The sequence below is a fragment of the Stenella coeruleoalba genome (assembly GCF_951394435.1).
Source record: "Stenella coeruleoalba genome assembly, chromosome: 12".
NCBI lineage: Eukaryota > Metazoa > Chordata > Mammalia > Artiodactyla > Delphinidae > Stenella > Stenella coeruleoalba.
Window position 1 is genome coordinate 178679 of NC_137158.1, and position 21323 is coordinate 200001.

Consider the following 21323-nt stretch of genomic DNA (forward strand, 5'->3'; position numbering starts at 1 on the left):
TTAAAAAAGCAAGGTGAGTTATAAGCAATCATCTGATGGAGGGTAAATGAACCACACTCCAGTTGAACAAAAATACAATATAAAAGTCTTACCATGGAAGAAAATCTTTATATGATCTTTTAAAAAAAAAAGCTTCAAGAAACATAAAGACATGACACCATATTCAGTTTAAAGTCAGTGACTTGTAAGCAAGGCAAAGCAAAGACAGTCTGATTAAGGCCGTTGCATTGTTCTGGCATGTTTTAGGTCTCACCCATTTCTGTGGCCTTTTAGAACCTAAGCTTCTAGGGCACAGAGAACTTCATCTTGACGTAGGGCTGAGCAAATGCACGGAGCATCTCTCAATAAGTAGGCATTAAATTCTTAGTCCAGAAGGGGCCTCGAGATGCCCTCTCTTTACTCCTTGGTAGAACTGTTTTAACCATCTCCCGAAAACAGATTTTTTTCTTTCAATCTCAAAATTCAGAGATTCCACAATCAGACGTTACTTCTCATATTGCCTTGTGATCTGCCGTGGGCATCTGTCGAATGGTGTGAACTCTGCGTGGGGAGCCTGGCCTACCCTCCAGGCCCACGGTTTGGGCTGCGGTGGTGCCATGCTGTGCTCAGGGGCCGCCTTTTTTGGAAGTCTGGGCTCCAGTGAGCCTTGGTCATGTTCTCTTATGGAACCTTGGGTGCTAGACCACTCTGACCCTCAGTCTCATTTGCAGGTTCTGGGGAGGATTAAATGAGCTCATGGGATATCCAGGTGACTGAGGCAGAGTCGGCTCGGGATGAATCTTTGCTTCGTTTTCATTAGCTGCGGAGAAGACGATGACAGCTTGGTGCCTCTCCAACTTTAATATGGGTATGCCTCTCTTGGGGATCTTGTTAAATGCAGGCTGCTATTCAGTAGTTCTGGGTGGGGCCTGGATTCTGTGCTTCTAACAAGCTCCTAGGTGACGGTGACGCTGAGGGCAAGGGTTTGGCACCTGTGTTTCTCCCTTTCCGGAAGAGCAGGATGTCTGCCCCACCCCCACCCCGAGAGGAGAAAACATCCGCAATGTGACTACTAGGAACCAGCTTCCCTCACATGCAAGGGTCCTGTACCACTGCTCCCAACCATTCTGTCTGAGGCGCAGCAAGCCAAAACACTGAAATGCTGAGGTTTGCAGCAAAGAGGAGGTTTATTCACAGGGCAGCCAAGCGAGGACGTGACGTGACAATAGGTCTCAAATCCGCCTCCCCAAAGGCAAGGGGCTTTGGGTATCTGTGGGATAAAGAATAAAGAAGCAGGGCAGTATGAGGCATGGGGAGCATGAGGAAAGGTGATTGGAAAAACGTGTGCTCATCATTGTTCTGAGCTGGCGTAACTAGGCTACAGGCCTCAGCACATTCTCAGGCTGGAGTTTTCGGCCCTCTGATGGCAGGAGGTCAAAAGGCACTTGCCCAGGTGGAAGATCGGTGGTCCTCTCCACTCTAAACCAGCTCAGCCTAACCAGGCCCAGCTGATTCCAAGTTCCTGGACGATCAGGGGGCAAACATCTTATTGCTTATGCTACATGCTACTTGGAGGACGTGCAGGTGTTCAAGCTACCTTGATGAGTGAAGACGGGATTTGACTAATCATGACACCTTGTTTCACCTCCAGGCGAGCAGAAGAGAGCTGTAGGCTGAGCCTGGCTCCTGGCACCTGGAATTGGAGGCAGGTGGTTTAAAAATGGGCTCTCCCACCCTCTGTGTGATATCAGGTAGATAGACTATTGAACCTTCCTGTGCCTGTTTCTCCACAAGCAGCACGGGGACACTCAGAGTCCCTCTCTTGGGGGCTGTTATGGGGCTTCAGTGAGATATAGATGCATGCACAGGCACACGGGAGACACCCAGTGTGTGTTCCCTTCGTGCTTATTTTTATTACGACACCAGTATTGTTAGAAGATTTCTGGTTTGGACAACAAATTAGATAGGTGGTCATTGCTATAGTTTATGCGAGAGCAATTCACATTGCCATTTGCAAAAAAGTAGTTGGTTGTCCAATGGGGATTATAAACATCCGTTTAACATGAGCTACCGAACAGATAGTTCACACAGTAAGTACTTTATTTAAAATCAATTCTCTTTGTTTTCTTAAGCAATTGTTAACCCCCAATTTCGTGAGTACTACCAAGTAAGTCACTTGAAAATCATCTAGAGCAATCTCTTTCACTTAGCAAGCCTAAAGCTATAGTTCAACCATTTTATTTACTGTTCTATGACAAAAATTACTCTAAACAGCTATTCCCTGGATAAGTAATCAGCTAAAGCTAGTTTGACTGACTAAATCGATTTACTGAGTTAATAAGCCAGTTGTTTTAGAATAGGTCGAATGCATATTTCTCATCCATTCTGCATTAAAGTGTTTCCCATTCGTACATACCCACATTCCTACTTCTGTGCTGTAGGGCTTGGCTGAACTACACCTGCCTTCAGTGAAACTTTTCTCTCCTGCACAATTGGAGATAATTTTAGTCTCCTCGTGACTCCCACGGGGTTACCTCTTTTGTGACACTTGACTATTTGGTGGCATATTTTATTTGAAAAAGCCTTCCGTTACTCCGGGCACGTCAAAGAGTAAATGCTTTGTCTTCGTAAACCTGCATAACAATTTTCTGAACTCTTCTGCTCTGGGCAAGATTCATCAGTACACCAGGCAAACATAGTGAAAGAGGAGACAGTACTTGTGTTGTATTCAATTGGGTCTTGATACCTAAGTGTGACTCTTAACCAAGGATTATGCAGTAGTTAAGGACACAGATTCAAGTTGTTTAGGGTGTGTCCTAAAGTGTCAGTGGCAGAATTTAAGTCTCTACTCTGGAAATTGTAGACCTGAGACAAACTACTTCCCTAAACGTCATTTCCTACATCTGAGAAAGATAATAGTATCTACCTTGTAGTAGACTGAATAATACCATTGCCCCCAAATGTCCACATTCTACTCTCCAGAACCTGTGAATGTCACCTTAAATGGCAGAAGGCACTTTGCCAGTGGGATGAAAGTAATGGTTCTCAGATGGGAAGATTCTCCTGGACTACCTGGATGGGCCCAAATATAACCACTGGTGTTCTCGTAAGAGAGAGGCAGAGGGAATTTGTACTCCAAAGAGAATGTGATGACGAAGTTGGGGTTGCATTGATGTGGCCAGAAGTGAAGGAATGCTGGCGAGGAAACAAACAGATTCTCGCTTAGAGCCTCTAGAAGGAGGATGGATGGCCCTGTCGACTTCTGGTTTCAGCCCAGGGAAACTGGTTTTGGACCTCTGTCTTCCAGAACCATAAGAAAATAAGTGGGTTTTGTTAGAAGCAAGTACATTTGTAGTCATTTGTTACAGCAGCCATAGGGAACTAATGCCTACCTCATAGGAAGTAGTTTTCCAATTAAAATGTGTGACTGGAAACACACTTAGTGGCATGTGTGACACACACTAGTTATGCTACCGTAGGTCGTTCTTGGAAACTGTAGTCTTGGTTTTTTTTTTTTTTTTTTTTTTTTTGCGGTACGCGGGCCTCTCACTGTTGTGACCTCTCCAGTTGCGGAGCACGGGCTCCGGATGCGCAGGCTCAGCGGCCATGGCTCACGGGCCCAGCCGCTCCGCGGCATGTGGGATATTCCCGGACCGGGGCACGAACCCGTGTCCCCTGCATCGGCAGGCGGACTCTCAACCACTGCGCCACGAGGGAAGCCCTGAAGCCTTGGTTTTGAGAGATCATCAAAACCAGTACAATGGTTGCCATGTTTCTCCTTGTTCAGCCTGGTGACCAACCCGGTAGAGAGAGCTCCATCCTTTCCCACAGGACCCCACCTGTGGGTACGTAGAGGGAAGCGGTTATGTCTCCCTTAAGGCTACTTTTGTCTTCATTAATCTTCATCCAACTGACCTTTCTAAATTTTACAGAAAACAAAACCATTTCTCCATGGATTCAGATGCTACCCCAAGTTAATATTCCAACCAAGTTCTTGTTCTTCCGGGTCTCATCACCAGAAATTTCTGAGCCTAACTCTACTCTAGTTTCTAGGATCACTCATTTTCTCATTTCTCCCTTCTCCTTTTAGTTCAGAGTCTTGTCAATTTAGTTCCTTCCCTAACCACAACTTATAGTACGGTGACACAGCAAAGTGATGAAAGTCTAGACGGTCTGGTTTTAATCCCGGGTTTTGCCACCTACTTACTGTGTGGCATTAGGCAAGCTCTTCAACGTCTCTGGGCCTCAGTTTCCCCCAGAAAAGTGAACATTATGAATATTCCCTACCTCTAGGGTTGCCATTATGAGGAATAAGTGAGTTAATATTTGGTAAGCCCTTAGAATAGTACTTGTTATAGTCTAAGCACTACAGTTGTGCTTGTTAGTAATAATAAATGAAATTCCAAGCGTATAACTTACTCAACTTTCTGTCATAACTTTGAAGTGTTGGTCTGTCTGTTGGCTCACATTGCAGGTAAGTGAGTCGAGGCATGGGCTGAGGCATTGCTGTCACTGGGTGGTGTGTTCCCAGAACTTGGAACAGCGGTGTGAAATGGGTAGTGGTTCTATTGGAGACAGGGCAGACTGGAAAATGACAGCCTGGGAAGGAGGTGTGGTGTCCATAGCTTTGGTGTTAGAGGTGCTGCCTGCTGAAGAACCAGTGCCGGCCTAAGCCGTAAATGGGGTGCTGGGGTAAAGAGGAGCAGGATGGAAGATGACAGCCTGGGAAGGAGGTGTGGTGTCCATAGGTTCGGGGTCTGAGGTGCTGACTGCTGAAGCACCAATGCCCGCCAAAGCCGTAAATGGGGTGGTGGGGAAAACAGGAGCAGAATGGAAGATGACAGCATGTGAAGGTGGTGTGGTGTCCATAGGTTCGGGGTCTGACATGCTTCCTGCTGAAGCACCGATGCCCGCCAGGGCCGTAAATGGGGTGCTGGGGAAAACAGGAGCAGAATGGAAGATGACAGCGTGTGAAGGAGGTGTGGTGTCCATAGGTTCGGGGTCTGACGTGCTTCCTGCTGAAGCACCGATGGCCGCCAAAGCCGTAAATGGGGTGGTGGGGAAAACAGGAGCAGAATGGAAGAGGACAGCGTGTGAAGGAGGTGTGGTGTCCATAGCTTCCATATTAGAGGTACTGCCTGCCTGATCTGAGAGCAGAGAGTGAAAGTGGGAGAGGCTCTTCCTAGATTCTAACTCCTCTGAATTTATAGCACTGGCTCTGCCTGGCTTTATGACATATCCATTGTCCGTGTCACAGAGAAAGAGCGGGCGGGGCACGGGGTGAGGCAGGGGTCACATGCAAGCCCAGCTGCTGGCTTAACCCCGGCCCAAAGGCAAAGGGCGGGGCCCCTTCTGGACTTTCTAGTGGCTGGGACTTCTGGCTGTGGGTGGCAGGTGTTTGGCACCAGATGGGCCACCATGCGGAGACTGTTGGGGACTGTGGAAGCCTCGTCCAGAGCTCACCCTGCCTGGGGACTGGCTCTGCAGGCCCCTCAGCCCTGCGTATGTATCGGCCAGGCCTTCCCCACCACGGGGCCCAGAGGCCAGAGCCTGCTCAGACCTGAGGGCAGGAGGCAGCCAGAGCTTACCAGGGTGTGGGCCACCTCGTCCGCAGACCTCCCCAGCTCCTCTGCGAGACCTGGAGACAGGATCGCCTTCTCCAGGGCTGCTCAGCTGCCAGCATCACCATGAGCCGGGTGGCCAAGGTTTCTGAGCAGGAGATGCAGAGCCCTGATCCGACTGGATGCTGCAGCCCACGATGTCCCTTCCTGGCAGATAGGTTCTTTCTTCACTTCTTTTTTGCAATTTGGTAAAAGAACATTTAAACCTTGGCCTGTCCTTCAGGGTATATAGATGGTAGTGGCTTAGCCGGGATTCGATCCAAGCCTGTGTGGTTCCAGAGCTTGTGCTCTGGACTGTGGTGCCTCCTCATCGTATATGCTTCATGTGTTACTTGTTTTTCTTTTTTTCTTGTAGTCCTTATGGTACTTAGCCCTAAGTGCCATACCTGTAACGAACAGCTACACTGCCCTGTAGGAGGTCTTCTTTTGTTCAACGCATGAATTGGTCATCCACCACACTGTGTTCTAATCTCAGAAGATACAGGTCAGGGACCACCAGTTGTCAGCATGGCACCATTCCATATTTCTAACTGAGGCTTGAAGCCCGTATTTTCCCTTTGTCTAGTTTGAAGGATCCAGATATGTAAAGATGATATTCTAGATAAATCGTGGGCTATCCTGAAAGAAATTCACCAGTGAATTGTTCCGTATGGATTAGAAGCCAGCTTCTCTGGCCTTCCTGGAGTATATCCAGTAAGGCGTCTCATTCATGTCTAGAAAGCAAATATATCATTTATTGCAGCTTCAGCGTGGAGCGATGTATTGGTATAAAGTACGATCAACACAATTTGGTCATTGTGAGTATGACAGCTGGGTCCACTCTTTACTACCCATATGTAACTCTAGGGATTCTTATGCCCAAGAGAGGAGACGTACTCTTGGCTGTCTAGGACAAGGGAAGCATGTGTTGTTATTCAGGAGCTGGAAGCTTCAGCATGACAGGTAGGAACTGAACAATCCTGGTCTATACATCACTTGACCTTGCTTAAAACTTGTTTCTTTGGCTTGCTTCATTGGAGTGTTTTCTCCCTCCTGGGGCTGACATTGTCTGTTATGTATCACGCATGTGACATGTAGAAGTTTCAGAACCCCAAATCATATAGATCAGTAAAAATGTATATATATATATATATATATATATATATATATATATATATATAAACCTGTTGAAACTCACACTGGGCATAATTCATATATTCCAAAATCAGTTTGACCCTCTGCTCTTGAGATTCTTTTTATGGTATGTCCCAGCAAATCTGGGCTTCCATCCCCAATAAATTTTGGGGTTGGAGGACACAAAAGCTTTTGCTCAGACCTAAATTCTGTCTGAAAACAAGGGAAATATTATAAGCCCTTTGTAACCTCTCCAAGAGCAGAAATGATTTACAGCTGTGGCATTGAACCATAATTCCTCGATCTCATTTGAGAAGAGTTCAGTTAGAAACAGTGTCTTGATTTTTGTTTCTTTTGTTTCTTCCCTGTTTTCTTGTCTTGCTTACCAACAATCCGTTGTAATTCATGAGTTAGTATGGCAGCAGGCTGAGTGTTCCCTGGAGCTTATTAAATGAAGTGTTTTTCCTAAAATGACGTTTGTCTCCTTGTTTTCAGCCCCTCTTCTTTCCTCTGCCCTTGACTATAACCAGAGCTCAGCAAAAGCTGAGTGACTTTGTGCAGACCTTACTTAGGCTCAGCCTTTTTTTCTTCATTATTTTATTCATGGCTCCTCCATTTCATTGCTTGCCTTCTCGAAATGTGTTGAAATCTTTCTGTGGTTGATGACTTCCAGAATATCTTGGCTTTTATTGGTTGATTACTTTTGGTATTTCTACAGTTTTATTTAGATATGGTTTCAGGAGGAACAGAAAGTAAATATATTTCCTAGTCTGCCATCTTGAGCTGAAAATCCCTGTGGATTTTAGCATCCAATGTTCCCATGGGAAAACACCCAACCATGGCCTTAATAGATGTAACACTCAAGATTTCAACTTTTCTTGAGCAATCACTCAGGATTTCATATGTGGTCATTTCTAATGGGGAAATAATAACTATCTCATGACGTTGATTGGAGGATTAAATTAGATAATGAACATGAAAATGCTTTGTAAGATTTAAAAATCAGTAAAAATGTTTTTTGTTATTATTTGATTTGTTGCTATTTCAACTTCACTTGACAGTTGTTTATGACCTTGCCTATGTGAGAAAATGTCCTCTGGGTTATTTTTCTGAAAGCCAGAATGTATTTTTCAATAGCTCAATGGAACTGGCATCATTTGTGAAGGTTAAGGGTGAAGGGGTAAATGTTTCTTGACACCTATCACTTTACAGTGTTTTCAGGAACTAACTGACTCACGTATTCCTCTTCCAAATTTGGTTGAGGACCTCCTACGAGCCACACGCTTTACGTCAGGTGTTGGAAAGCATTTTCTGGATTTTAAATATCTTAGGCTTTGTGGGCCATATACAGTTTCTGTAGCTTCTCCTCCTCTCTCCTCTTCAACAAGCTTTCTAAACGTGAGAACCATTATTAGCTCACAGTCCCACAGATCCAGGCTGAGAGCCTGATTTGATTCGTGGCCATTATTTGCCAATTGCTGCTCTGCGTCTTCACTGAGGAGGGGGACCATGTTTGAGTAATCATTTCTTTGAATCAACTGTTGGTCTTCTGGGGCTTGTCCTTGCTCTCCTACAGTCTCTAATCAGCGTGGCATCCAGAGAGATCTTGTTAAAACATAAGTCAGATCATGTCACTCAAATTTCTTCAGTGGCTTCTTCACAGAAAATGCAAAGTCCTCAGAGTGCCTCCACAGACCTAGAAATCTGGGCCTCTGTTTCCTCTCTGACTGTTTCGTTCTCCTCTCCAATTTGCTCGCTCTGTTTTCCACACGCTGACATCCTTTCTGCTCCTTGGATACTCCAAACCTACTCTTGCCTCACTGACTTTCTGCCACACGCCAGCCGCAGAAAGAGGATTTCACCGCCCAGGGTCAGAAGGGAAGGGGTGAGGACCTGAAGTAGCACTGACGAATGGGGTCAGAAGCCCATGGGGTCAGAAGGCTGCAATGAGAAGCCTACTCACCGCAACAAAGAATAGACCCCCGCTCGCCGAAACTAGAGAAAGCTCGCATGCAGCAATGAAGACCCAATGCAGCCAAAAATAAATAAATAAAACATAAAGTATAGAATCTTAAAAAAGCAACAAAAAAATCCATAAAGAATATTACGAGAATAGAATCACAGGCCAGTTTCTCCTTTGAACATGCATGCAAAATGTGTAAAGAGAAGCACAAACTGTATCCATGGTATGTAAAACAATCATATATCAGAATCAAAGTAGCTTTATTCTGGCAATGCAAGGTTGCTTTAATGTCCAAACATGAAACTGATCCCAGGAATGAATTAGCATGGGAAAGAAGTCATTTCCAACTGAAATCTTGGGACTTCCCTGGTGGTCCAGTATTTAGAACATGACGCTTTCACTGCTGGGGCCCTGGGGTCCAATCCCAGGTCAGGGAACTAAGATCCTGCAAGACATGAGGCACGGCCCCGAAAAAAATAAAAAAAGGAAAGAAAGAAGTCTTAACCAGGAGAAGCACAAGATCGAATAAACATAACAGATAACACCTTATGAAAAGTAGGTGAAGATTATGGAATATTCTAAAATTTAAAACAAAAAGAAAGTTTTAAAGATTCAAAAGGATGTGACAAATATTGTACATAGGCAAAAATGAAATGAAATAAAATATACAAATGATGGGAACCCAAAATTCCAGATGCCCAAGTCCTGTCTCTGAAGAGTCTCATTCAATGGGTTCAGGATTTCCTCTATATTTAAAAACCTACAGGTGATTCTGGTACGATTCACAGACACAGTGTAAAGCTTCTCTTTTACAGGAAAGAATACCAGATTATTTTGTTATCTTACAGTTATACTAACAGGTTGTACTATTGACGGATAAGTCTGCTGTCAAAATGCACCCCCACTAGGGGTAAAAAAGGAACTAGTAGTCTCTACTGCTACTTGGTGGCAGCATGCATGTATTGCAAGGGCAATTATTGTAGCAATCCAAATTAGTGGAACATTTTAGAATTGGAAGACTACATACAGATCATCTAGTCAAGCTTCCAACTATTAAAGTTGTGAAAACTAAGGCCCATATAAACGACATGATTTATCTCCAAAGAGCGTTAGTGAAAGTATGAAATAAAAAATATCTCTGAACTTTTAACTTAGTGCTGTTTTTATTAATCTCAAGTATTAGCTTAAACTTCAGTGTGACAAATTTGGGATTGAATTCTTGCTCACGTTTACAGGTTGCGTGCCTTTTAGTAAGTTACTAAAACACTTTTCTTAAAAATAGAGGTTTTTATTTATTTATCTTTGGCTGCCTAGGCTCTTCGTTGCTGTGTGCGGGCTTTCTCTAGTTGGCGGTGAGCGGGGGCTACTCTTTGTTGCAGTACGCGGGCTTCTCATTGTGGTGGCTTCTCGTTGTTGCTGAGCACAGGGTCTAGGTGCGTGGGCGTCAGTAGCTGTGGTTCACGGGCTCTAGCACGCAGGCTCAGTAGTTGTGGCACATGGTCTTAGTTGCTCCGTGGCATGTGGGATCTTCCCGGACCAGGGCTCAAACGTGTGTCCCGTGCACTGGCAGGTGGATCCTTAACCACCGCGCCAACAGGGAAGCCCTACTAATACACTTTTAACTTTGCTTTTCACGTATGTAAAACGGTGAGCCTTGACTGATATAGAATATGAGATAACCTAGCACTGTTCTTAACGCATATATGTAGTTAAAATTTTTTGGCTCTCATCCCACTTAAACAGCCTCTATCCCCTTAATAATGAATGTGTCTTTCAGCTAGCAGAGCACCCCACAGCTGACCACATTCTGGCAAGAGATATAGGATTCTTTTTCTTACTGGGGGTTCTTTATACCTGATATTTGAAGTGCACTTAAACTTGAACAACTCTTGTTTATACTGTATTAATGGATTTGATGGATGAATTTTAGAAAGTAATATGCAGGAATTGAGCTGCCTTACTCTCAAGAAATATAATTCGATAGTGGTGGCTAGAACGATAAACAGTGTTTGGACAGGGAGTCCATATTGGATGTGAACTTCCTGTACTGCCATTCGTCTATTAAGAATAAATAGAATCCTTTCAAAATGTGTTCTAAAGGGCAGTTATTTCTTTCTGCCTCATTTCAGTTACCTGCAAGAAAAAGACAATCTCCTGCATCCTTGTTTAATAGGGTTTTAACATAAAGCAGATAATTTTTTGCAACATTTCCCAAACTTTTCGTTATCCAATTGGCTGAGGCTTCTCAACGATTATCATTTCACAACAATATCTCCATCTTCAGCTTCTTTCAATGAATTGGCCTAATAGGTGTGCCATTACAACAGAGCTTCACTCTCAACGTAGTTTTAATTTTGTATTCAAAGGGTATGAAGGATTCAGCCGTAACAGTGAGCGGATTTCTGACACATGCTACATGATGGATGCAACTAAGTGAAAGGAGTCAGGCATGAAAGGCTACATATCGTATGGTTCCATTTACATGAAATGTCCAGCAGTGGCAAATCCATACACACAGAAAAGATTCTACATTAGTGGTTGCCAGGGGGTTGGAAGAGAGGGAAATAGGGAATGAGTCCTTAAAATGGGTGTAGGTTTCCTCTTGGTTGATGAAGATGTTTTGCAGCTCGGCAGTGCTGATAGTTGCACAACGTTGTGACAGTAGTAAATTCCACTGAATGGTGCAGTGAATTGTAAAATGATCCAAATGGTGGATGTTGTGTTATGTTCCTTTTACTACAATAAAAAGGAGAAAGAATTCGGGAAAGACTTAGAGTTTGGGAAACTAAGGTGAACTGGTCAAGAAAAAGACAGCTCTATTGTTCAGTTTTCTCTCAGCTCTCCCAGTGCATTAATCCTCAGCCAAAAGTAGCCTGGACTTGTAGATGATAGTCATTCAACACAGTCCAGGGAAAAGTAAATAAAGTAAAACCCAACTCTTCTTCTTTAGCACATGTAGGAAAGGTTAACTTGCTGCTCAACCACGTGGACATTCATGAAGACGTTTCACTTTAGGTGTCCTCTACTTCAGTACTTTACTCACAGCGCATTCACACATGTAGGCAACAGCATTCCTTAATTCGATGGAATCTGCAGCACTGGTTGTGATCGGTCTCATGGAAAGAAAAGGAAAGGTGGCGCGGAAGCCAAGGGAAGAGATTTTCAAGACAGAGACGTTGTTTAAGATCTGACTCGGCTTGGCGGTCACAAAGATAAGGATTGAGAAGTAGTGCCCTGGACTTGTCAAGGGAGAAATCATTGGGAGCTTCAGGGAGATCAGTTTCATGAGAGTAGTGGGGCAGAAACCAGACCGCAGTGTAGATGGGAGGGGAGAAATGGGGGGCAAGTCAAGAAATTGATGGCAAAGGGAAAGAAGGGAGGGGTGGATAGGAGGAGAGGAGTATGGAATGGAGGAGAGCATTTCCTTGTGGCTCTTTAATATGGCTGGGAGGGGCCAACAGAGAAGGAGAGCGTGAAGATGTAGGAAGAGGGGGTGGCATCCCGAGCCCAAGGAGGACTGGCCCCTGTCTTCAGCTCCCACCAGCTGGATGTTCCCTCCCTCTAGCTTTCCACGTAGGCTGTGGAAGTTGCCCCTTGCCTCCTTGGATCAGCCGCCCTTGATTCGTTCGTCCTTTTCTTATTTCTCAGCACACCTGGGTCATACGTTACGTGAAGACAAACAAATCACCACTGATGCTTAATTTTCTTGAAAAATCCCCAGGCAGGTACCATGTTGGAGAACTACCTATTGTGCCTCAGCAAGCCAAAGTAGCCCATTTTTCCTCTCTCATTGGGAGAGATTGCTGTTTCTTGGAAAACCTGATGAAGAGGGTGACTCGCGCTTAGGAATAAGGTTGCTTGAAAAGTGCAAAAGGTGAGGTAGTTTGGCTCTGAGGGGCCTCTGAGGCCTGAGACTTCCTGAGAGATGGCAGACTCACAGCTCCCATTTCCCTCTGACCCTGGGCTATGAGCTCATCAAATGAGATGGTAAATAAAGTCACTGACATGGTTTAAAGGATAATTTTGTTCTCTCTTGTTCACTCAGAGCAAATTGAATGGGATTTGCATACAACATATGGATGAAATATCCGTACGATGGGGCTTGACCATATCCTCATGGTTCCCCTTCCCTTTTCTACATCTGGCCCCTTTAGCTCTGCAGACTTAACCCCACACCATCAGTCCACCCAGTCGGTCCGCTGAACGTCTCTTCCTCCTTCGCATCTGGTCGTTGTCGTCACCTTGTTCTCCACTACCGCCTCCTGCAGTAGCTGTTAGGTCCAGAGAGGTTGGTTCACTGTGAGCAAGTAACTGTCAACTCCATGGACAGGTGGAAGTGACTTGGCAGCCGGGATGCGCCCATCCTGAGTTCATTATACCCATGAGGGTCAAGGAGAATGGGGATGCAGCTGGTCTGCAGAGCCCCGGCAGTTCTGAGACACATGCTCCTGGATCCACACGTTGCTCCATACCCAGCCTTGCCTTTCTTTGTTCTCTCTCTTGACTCCATCCAGGTTTCTGCTCTCCTTGTCCCTTTGGGGAGGGAGGCCAGTAGCAGCCCAGGTGTAGTCCCCCAAAGCTTCCTACTTCCAGGCGTTACGTAGGCTTGTATATCCCCTTGCTTGGGTTGCCCTGGCATTCGTGCCAACAAGCTGAGTGGTTTATGCCCTAGGCTCTCTTTTCTGGCAAGAATGTGCCTAAAAATCTCCATCTCTGGTTTGGTGGCCCCTAAAAATTCCCAGTCAGTTTTGGTGAGGGGACACTTGGTGACAGTGTTGTCTTTCGAAATGAGTAGTTCCGTTACCGACAATCCTTTGCTCCCCATACGTTATTTATAAGGTTTCCCTGTTTGTATGTGCAAACTATTTGTGTGTATATTTGGAGAAATACATTGTACAGGCCTCTTTTTTATTTCTTCCACACACCCTAGAGATGTCATAGAGGCAGGAAATATGTCCAACTTTTTGAGAAATTGGAACAATCAAGACTTACCTGTATGGAATGCTGTTAATGATGTCAATTCCCGTGACAGTACCTTTCATCTGACACACTTAGGGACTGTTAACAGATTAAAAGCAGTAAAGACGCGGACAGAGAGAAGTTTCATTACCTTGTGCTCTGAAATCTTGGATTTTCATTGGTTTCAATGGGCCTGAAATTGTATTTTCTTTAGTAGGGACATAGAAGCCTCTAGCGGTATTCTTAACAAAGCAAGGTGAGTTATAAGCAATCATCTGATGGAGGGTAAATGTGCCACAGTCCAGTTTAAGAAAAATACAATATAAAAGTCTTACCATGGAAGAAAATCTTTATATGATCTTTTGAAAAACAAAAGCTTCAAGAAACATAAAGACATGACACCATATTCAGTTTAAAGTCAGTGACTTGTAAGCACGGCAAAGCAAAGACAGTCTGATTAAGGCCGTCGCATTGTTCTGGCATGTTTTAGGTCTCACCCATTTCTGTGGCCTTTTTAGAACCTAAGCTTCTAGGGCACAGAGAACTTCATCTTGACGTAGGGCTGAGCAAATGCACGGAGCATCTCTCAATAAGTAGGCATTAAATTCTTAGTCCAGAAGGGGCCTTGAGATGCCCTCTCTTTACTCCTTGGTAGAACTGTTTTAACCATCCCCCGAAAACAGATTTTTTCTTTAAATCTCAAAATTCAGAGATTCCACAATCAGAAGTTACTTCTCATATTGCCTTGTGGTCTGCCGTGGGCATCTGTCGAATGGTGTGAACTCTGCGTGGGGAGCCTGGCCTACCCTCCAGGCCCACGGTTTGGGCTGCGGTGGTGCCATGCTGTGCTCAGGGGCCGCCTTTTTTGGAAGTCTGGGCTCCAGTGAGCCTTGGTCATGTTCTCTTATGGAACCTTGGGTGCTAGACCACTCTGACCCTCAGTCTCATTTGCAGGTTCTGGGGAGGATTAAATGAGCTCATGGGATATCCAGGTGACTGAGGCAGAGTCGGCTCGGGATGAATCTTTGCTTCGTTTTCATTAGCTGCGGAGAAGACGATGACAGCTTGGTGCCTCTCCAACTTTAATATGGGTATGCCTCTCTTGGGGATCTTGTTAAATGCAGGCTGCTATTCAGTAGTTCTGGGTGGGGCCTGGATTCTGTGCTTCTAACAAGCTCCTAGGTGACGGTGACGCTGAGGGCAAGGGTTTGGCACCTGTGTTTCTCCCTTTCCGGAAGAGCAGGATGTCTGCCCCACCCCCACCCCGAGAGGAGAAAACATCCGCAATGTGACTACTAGGAACCAGCTTCCCTCACACGCAAGGGTCCTGTACCACTGCTCCCAACCATTCCGTCTGAGGCGCAGCAAGCCAAAACACTGAAATGCTGAGGTTTGCAGCAAAGAGGAGGTTTATTCACAGGGCAGCCAGGCGAGGACGTGACGTGACAATAGGTCTCAAATCCGCCTCCCCAAAGGCAAGGGGCTTTGGGTATCTGTGGGATAAAGAATAAAGAAGCAGGGCAGTATGAGGCATGGGGAGCGTGAGGAAAGGTGATTGGAAAAACGTGTGCTCATCATTGTTCTGAGCTGGCGTAACTAGGCTACAGGCCTCAGCACATTCTCAGGCTGGAGTTTTCGGCCCTCTGATGGCAGGAGGTCAAAAGGCACTTGCCCAGGTGGAAGATCGGTGGTCCTCTCCACTCTAAACCAGCTCAGCCTAACCAGGCACAGCTGATTCCAAGTTCCTGGACGATCACGGGGCAAACATCTTATTGCTTATGCTACATGCTACTTGGAGGACGTGCAGGTGTTCAAGCTACCTTGATGAGTGAAGACGGGATTTGACTAATCATGACACCTTGTTTCACCTCCAGGCGAGCAGAAGAGAGCTGTAGGCTGAGTCTGGCTCCTGGCACCTGGAATTGGAGGCAGGTGGTTTAAAAACGGGCTCTCCCACCCTCTGTGTGATATCAGGTAGATAGACTATTGAACCTTCCTGTGCCTGTTTCTCCACAAGCAGCACGGGGACACTCAGAGTCCCTCTCTTGGGGGCTGTTATGGGGCTTCAGTGAGATATAGATGCATGCACAGGCACACGGGAGACACCCAGTGTGTGTTCCCTTCGTGCTTATTTTTATTAGGACACCAGTATTGTTAGAAGATTTCTGGTTTGGACAACAAATTAGATAGGTGGTCATTGCTATAGTTTATGCGAGAGCAATTCACATTGCCATTTGCAAAAAAGTAGTTGGTTGTCCAGTGGGGATTATAAACATCCATTTAACATGAGCTACTGAACAGATAGTTCACACAGTAAGTACTTTATTTAAAATCAATTCTCTTTGTTTTCTTAAGCAATTGTTAACCCCCAATTTCGTGAGTACTACCAAGTAAGTCACTTGAAAATCATCTAGAGCAATCTCTTTCACTTAGCAAGCCTAAAGCTATAGTTCAACCATTTTATTTACTGTTCTATGACAAAAATTACTCTAAACAGCTATTCCCTGGATAAGTAATCAGCTAAAGCTAGTTTGACTGACTAAATCGATTTACTGAGTTAATAAGCCAGTTGTTTTAGAATAGGTCGAATGCATATTTCTCATCCATTCTGCATTAAAGTGTTTCCCATTCGTACATACCCACATTCCTACTTCTGTGCTATAGGGCTTGGCTGAACTACACCTGCCTTCAGTGAAACTTTTCTCTCCTGCACAATTGGAGATAATTTTAGTCTCCTCGTGACTCCCACGGGGTTACCTCTGTTGTGACACTTGACTATTTGGTGGCATATTTTATTTGAAAAAGCCTTCCGTTACTCCGGGCACGTCAAACGGTAAATGCTTTCTCTTCGTAAACCTGCATAACAATTTTCTGAACTCTTCTGCTCTGGGCAAGATTCATCAGTACACCAGGCAAACATAGTGAAAGAGGAGACAGTACTTGTGTTGTATTCAATTGGGTCTTGATACCTAAGTGTGACTCTTAACCAAGGATTATGCAGTAGTTAAGGACACAGATTCAAGTTGTTTAGGGTGTGTCCTAAAGTGTCGGTGGCAGAATTTAAGTCTCTACTCTGGAAATTGTAGACCTGAGACAAACTACTTCCCTAAACGTCATTTCCTACATCTGAGAAAGATAATAGTATCTACCTTGTAGTAGACTGAATAATACCATTGCCCCCAAATGTCCACATTCTACTCTCCAGAACCTGTGAATGTCACCTTAAATGGCAGAAGGCACTTTGCCAGTGGGATGAAAGTAATGGTTCTCAGATGGGAAGATTCTCCTGGACTACCTGGATGGGCCCAAATATAACCACTGGTGTTCTCGTAAGAGAGAGGCAGAGGGAATTTGTACTCCAAAGAGAATGTGATGACGAAGTTGGGGTTGCATTGATGTGGCCAGAAGTGAAGGAATGCTGGCGAGGAAACAAACAGATTCTCGCTTAGAGCCTCTAGAAGGAGGATGGATGGCCCTGTCGACTTCTGGTTTCAGCCCAGGGAAACTGGTTTTGGACCTCTGTCTTCCAGAACCATAAGAAAATAAGTGGGTTTTGTTAGAAGCAAGCACATTTGTAGTCCTTTGTTACAGCAGCCATAGGGAACTGATGCCTACCTCATAGGAAGTAGTTCTCCAATTAAAATGTGTGACTGGAAACACGCTTAGTGGCATGTGTGACACACACTAGTTATGCTACCGTAGGTCGTTCTTGGAAACTGAAGCCTTGGTTTTGAGAGATCATCAAAACCAGTACAATGGTTGCCATGTTTCTCCTTGTTCAGCCTGGTGACCAACCCGGTAGAGAGAGCTCCATCCTTTCCCACAGGACCCCACCTGTGGGTACGTAGAGGGAAGTGGTTATGTCTCCCTTAAGGCACCTTTTTCTTTTCCTTTCTACTTTTGTCTTCATTAATCTTCATCCAACTGACCTTTCTAAATTTTACAGAAAACAAAACCATTTCTCCATGGATTCAGATACTACCCCAAGTTAATATTCCAACCAAGTTCTTGTTCTTCCGGGTCTCATCACCAGAAATTTCTGAGCCTAACTCTACTCTAGTTTCTAGGATCACTCATTTTCTCATTTCTCCCTTCTCCTTTTAGTTCAGAGTCTTGTCAATTTAGTTCCTTCCCTAACCACAACTTACAGTACGGTGACACAGCAAAGTGATGAAAGTCTAGACGGTCTGGTTTTAATCCCGGGTTTTGCCACCTACTTACTGTGTGGCATTAGGCAAGCTCTTCAACGTCTCTGGGCCTCAGTTGCCCCCAGAAAAGTGAACATTATGAATATTCCCTACCTCTAGGGTTGCCATTATGAGGAATAAGTGAGTTAATATTTGGTAAGCCCTTAGAATAGTACTTGTTATAGTCTAAGCACTACAGTTGTGCTTGTTAATAATAATAAATGAAATTCCAAGCGTATAACTTACTCAACTTTCTGTCATAACTTTGAAGTGTTGGTCTATCTGTTGGCTCACGTTGCAGGTAAATGAGTCGAGGCATGGGCTGAGGCATTGCTATCACTGGGTGGTGTGTTCCCAGAACTTGGAACAGCGGTGTGAAATGGGTAGTGCTTCTATTGGAGACAGGGCAGACTGGAAAATGACAGCCTGCGAAGGAGGTGTGGTGTCCATAGCTTTGGTGTTAGAGGTGCTTCCTGCTGAAGCACCAGTGCCGGCCTAAGCCGTAAATGGGGAGCTGGGGTAAAGAGGAGCAGGATGGAAGATGACAGCCTGGGAAGGAGGTGTGGTGTCCATAGGTTCGGGGTCTGAGGTGCTGACTGCTGAAGCACCAATGCCCGCCAAAGCCGTAAATGGGGTGCTGGGGAAAACAGGAGCAGAATGGAAGATGACAGCGTGTGAAGGAGGTGTGGTGTCCATAGGTTCGGGGTCTGAGGTGCTGACTGCTGAGGCACCAATTGCTGCCAGGGCCGTAAATGGGGTGCTGTGGAAAACAGGAGCAGAATGGAAGATGACAGCGTGTGAAGGAGGTGTGGTGTCCATAGGTTCGGGGTCTGACGTGCTTCCTGCTGAGGCACCGATGCCCGCCAAAGCCGTAAATGGGGTGCTGGGGAAAACAGGAGCAGAATGGAAGAGGACAGCGTGTGAAGGAGGTGTGGTGTCCATAGCTTCCATATTAGAGGTACTGCCTGCCTGATCTGAGAGCAGAGAGTGAAAGTGGGAGAGCCTCTTCCTAGATTCTAACTCCTCTGAATTTATAGCACTGGCTCTGTCTGGCTTTATGACATATCCATTGTACATGTCACAGAGAAAGAGCAGGCGGGGCAGGGGGTGAGGCAGGGGTCACATGCAAGCCCAGCTGCTGGCTTAACCCCGGCCCAAAGGCAAAGGGCGGGGCCCCTTCTGGACTTTCTAGTGGCTGGGACTTCTGGCTGTCGGTGGCAAGTGTTTGGCACCAGATGGGCCACCATGCGGAGACTGTTGGGGACTGTGGAAGCCTCCTCCAGAGCTCACCTTGCCTGGGGACTGGCTCTGCAGGCCCCTCAGCCCTGCGTATGTATCGGCCAGGCCTTCCCCACCACGGGGCCCAGAGGCCAGAGCCTGCTCAGACCTGAGGGCAGGAGGCAGCCAGAGCTTACCAGGGTGTGGGCCACCTCGTCCGCAGACCTGCCCAGCTCCTCTGCGAGACCTGGAGACAGGATCGCCTTCTCCAGGGCTGCTCAGCTGCCAGCATCACCATGAGCCAGGTGGCCAAGGTTTCTGAGCAGGAGATGCAGAGCCCTGATCCGACTGGATGCTGCAGCCCACGATGTCCCTTCCTGGCAGATAGGTTCTTTCTTCACTTCTTTTTTGCAATTTGGTAAAAGAACATTTAAACCTTGGCCTGTCCTTCAGGGTATATAGATGGTAGTGGCTTAGCCGGGATTCGATCCAAGCCTGTGTGATTCCAGAGCTTGTGCTCTGGACTGTGGTGCCTCCTTATCGTATATGCTTCATGTGTTACTTGTTTTTCTTTTTTTCTTGTAGTCCTTATGGTACTTAGCCCTAAGTGCCATACCTGTAACGAACAGCTACACTGCCCTGTAGGAGGTCTTCTTTTGTTCAACGCATGAATTGGTCATCCACCACACTGTGTTCTAATCTCAGAAGATACAGGTCAGGGACCACCAGTTGTCAGCATGGCACCATTCCATATTTCTAACTGAGGCTTGAAGCCCGTATTTTCCCTTTGTCTAGTTTGAAGGATCCAGATATGTAAAGATGATATTCTAGATAAATCATGGGTTATCCTGAAAGAAATTCACCAGTGAATTGTTCCGTATGGATTAGAAGCCAGCTTCTCTGGCCTTCCTGGAGTATATCCAGTAAGGCGTCTCATTCATATGTCTAGAAAGCAAATATATCATTTATTGCAACTTCAGCGTGGAGCGATGTATTGGTATAAAGTACGATCAACACACTTTGGTCATTGTGAGTATGACAGCTGGGTCCACTCTTTACTACACATATGTAACTCTAGGGATTCTTATGCCCAAGAGAGGAGACGTACTCTTGGCTGTCTAGGACAAGGGAAGCATGTGTTGTTATTCAGGAGCTGGAAGCTTCAGCATGACAGGTAGGAATTGAACAATCCTGGTCTACACATCACTTGACCTTGCTTAAAACTTGTTTCTTTGGCTTGCTTCATTGGAGTGTTTTCTCCCTCCTGGGGCTGACATTGTCTGTTATGTATCACTCATGTGACATGCAGAAGTTTCAGAACCCAAAATCATATAGATCAGTAAAAATGTGTGTGTGTGTGTATATATATATATATATATATATATATATATATATATATATATATATAACCTATTGAAACTCACACTGGGCATAATTCATATATTCCAAAATCAGTTTGACCCTCTGCTCATGAGATTCTTTTTATGGTATGTCCCAGCAAATCTGGGCTTCCATCCCCAATAAATTTTGGGGTTGGAGGACACAAAAGCTTTTGCTCAGACCTAAATTCTGTCTGAAAACAAGGGAAATATTATAAGCCCTTTGTAACCTCTCCAAGAGCAGAAATGATTTACAGCTGTGGCATTGAACCATAATTCCTCGATCTCATTTGAGAAGAGTTCAGTTAGAAACAGTGTCTTGATTTTTGTTTCTTTTGTTTCTTCCCTGTTTTCTTGTCTTGCTTACCAACAATCCATTGTAATTCATGAGTTAGTATGGCAGCAGGCTGAGTGTTCCCTGGAGCTCATTAAATGAAGTGTTTTTCCTAAAATGACGTTTGTCTCCTTGTTTTCAGCCCCTCTTCTTTCCTCTGCCCTTGACTATAACCAGAGCTCAGCAAAAGCTGAGTGACTTTGTGCAGACCTTACTTAGGCTCAGCCTTTTTTTCTTCATTATTTTATTCATGGCTTCTCCATTTCATTGCTTGCCTTCTCGAAATGTGTTGAAATCTTTCTGTGGTTGATGACTTCCAGAATATCTTGGCTTTTATTGGTTGATTACTTTTGGTATTTCTACAGTTTTATTTAGATATGGTTTCAGGAGGAACAGAAAGTCAATATATTTCCTAGTCTGCCATCTTGAGCTGAAAATCCCTGTGGATTTTAGCATCCAATGTTCCCATGGGAAAACACCCAACCATGGCCTTAATAGATGTAACACTCAAGATTTCAGCTTTTCTTGAGCAATCACTCAGGATTTCATATGTGGTCATTTCTAATGGGG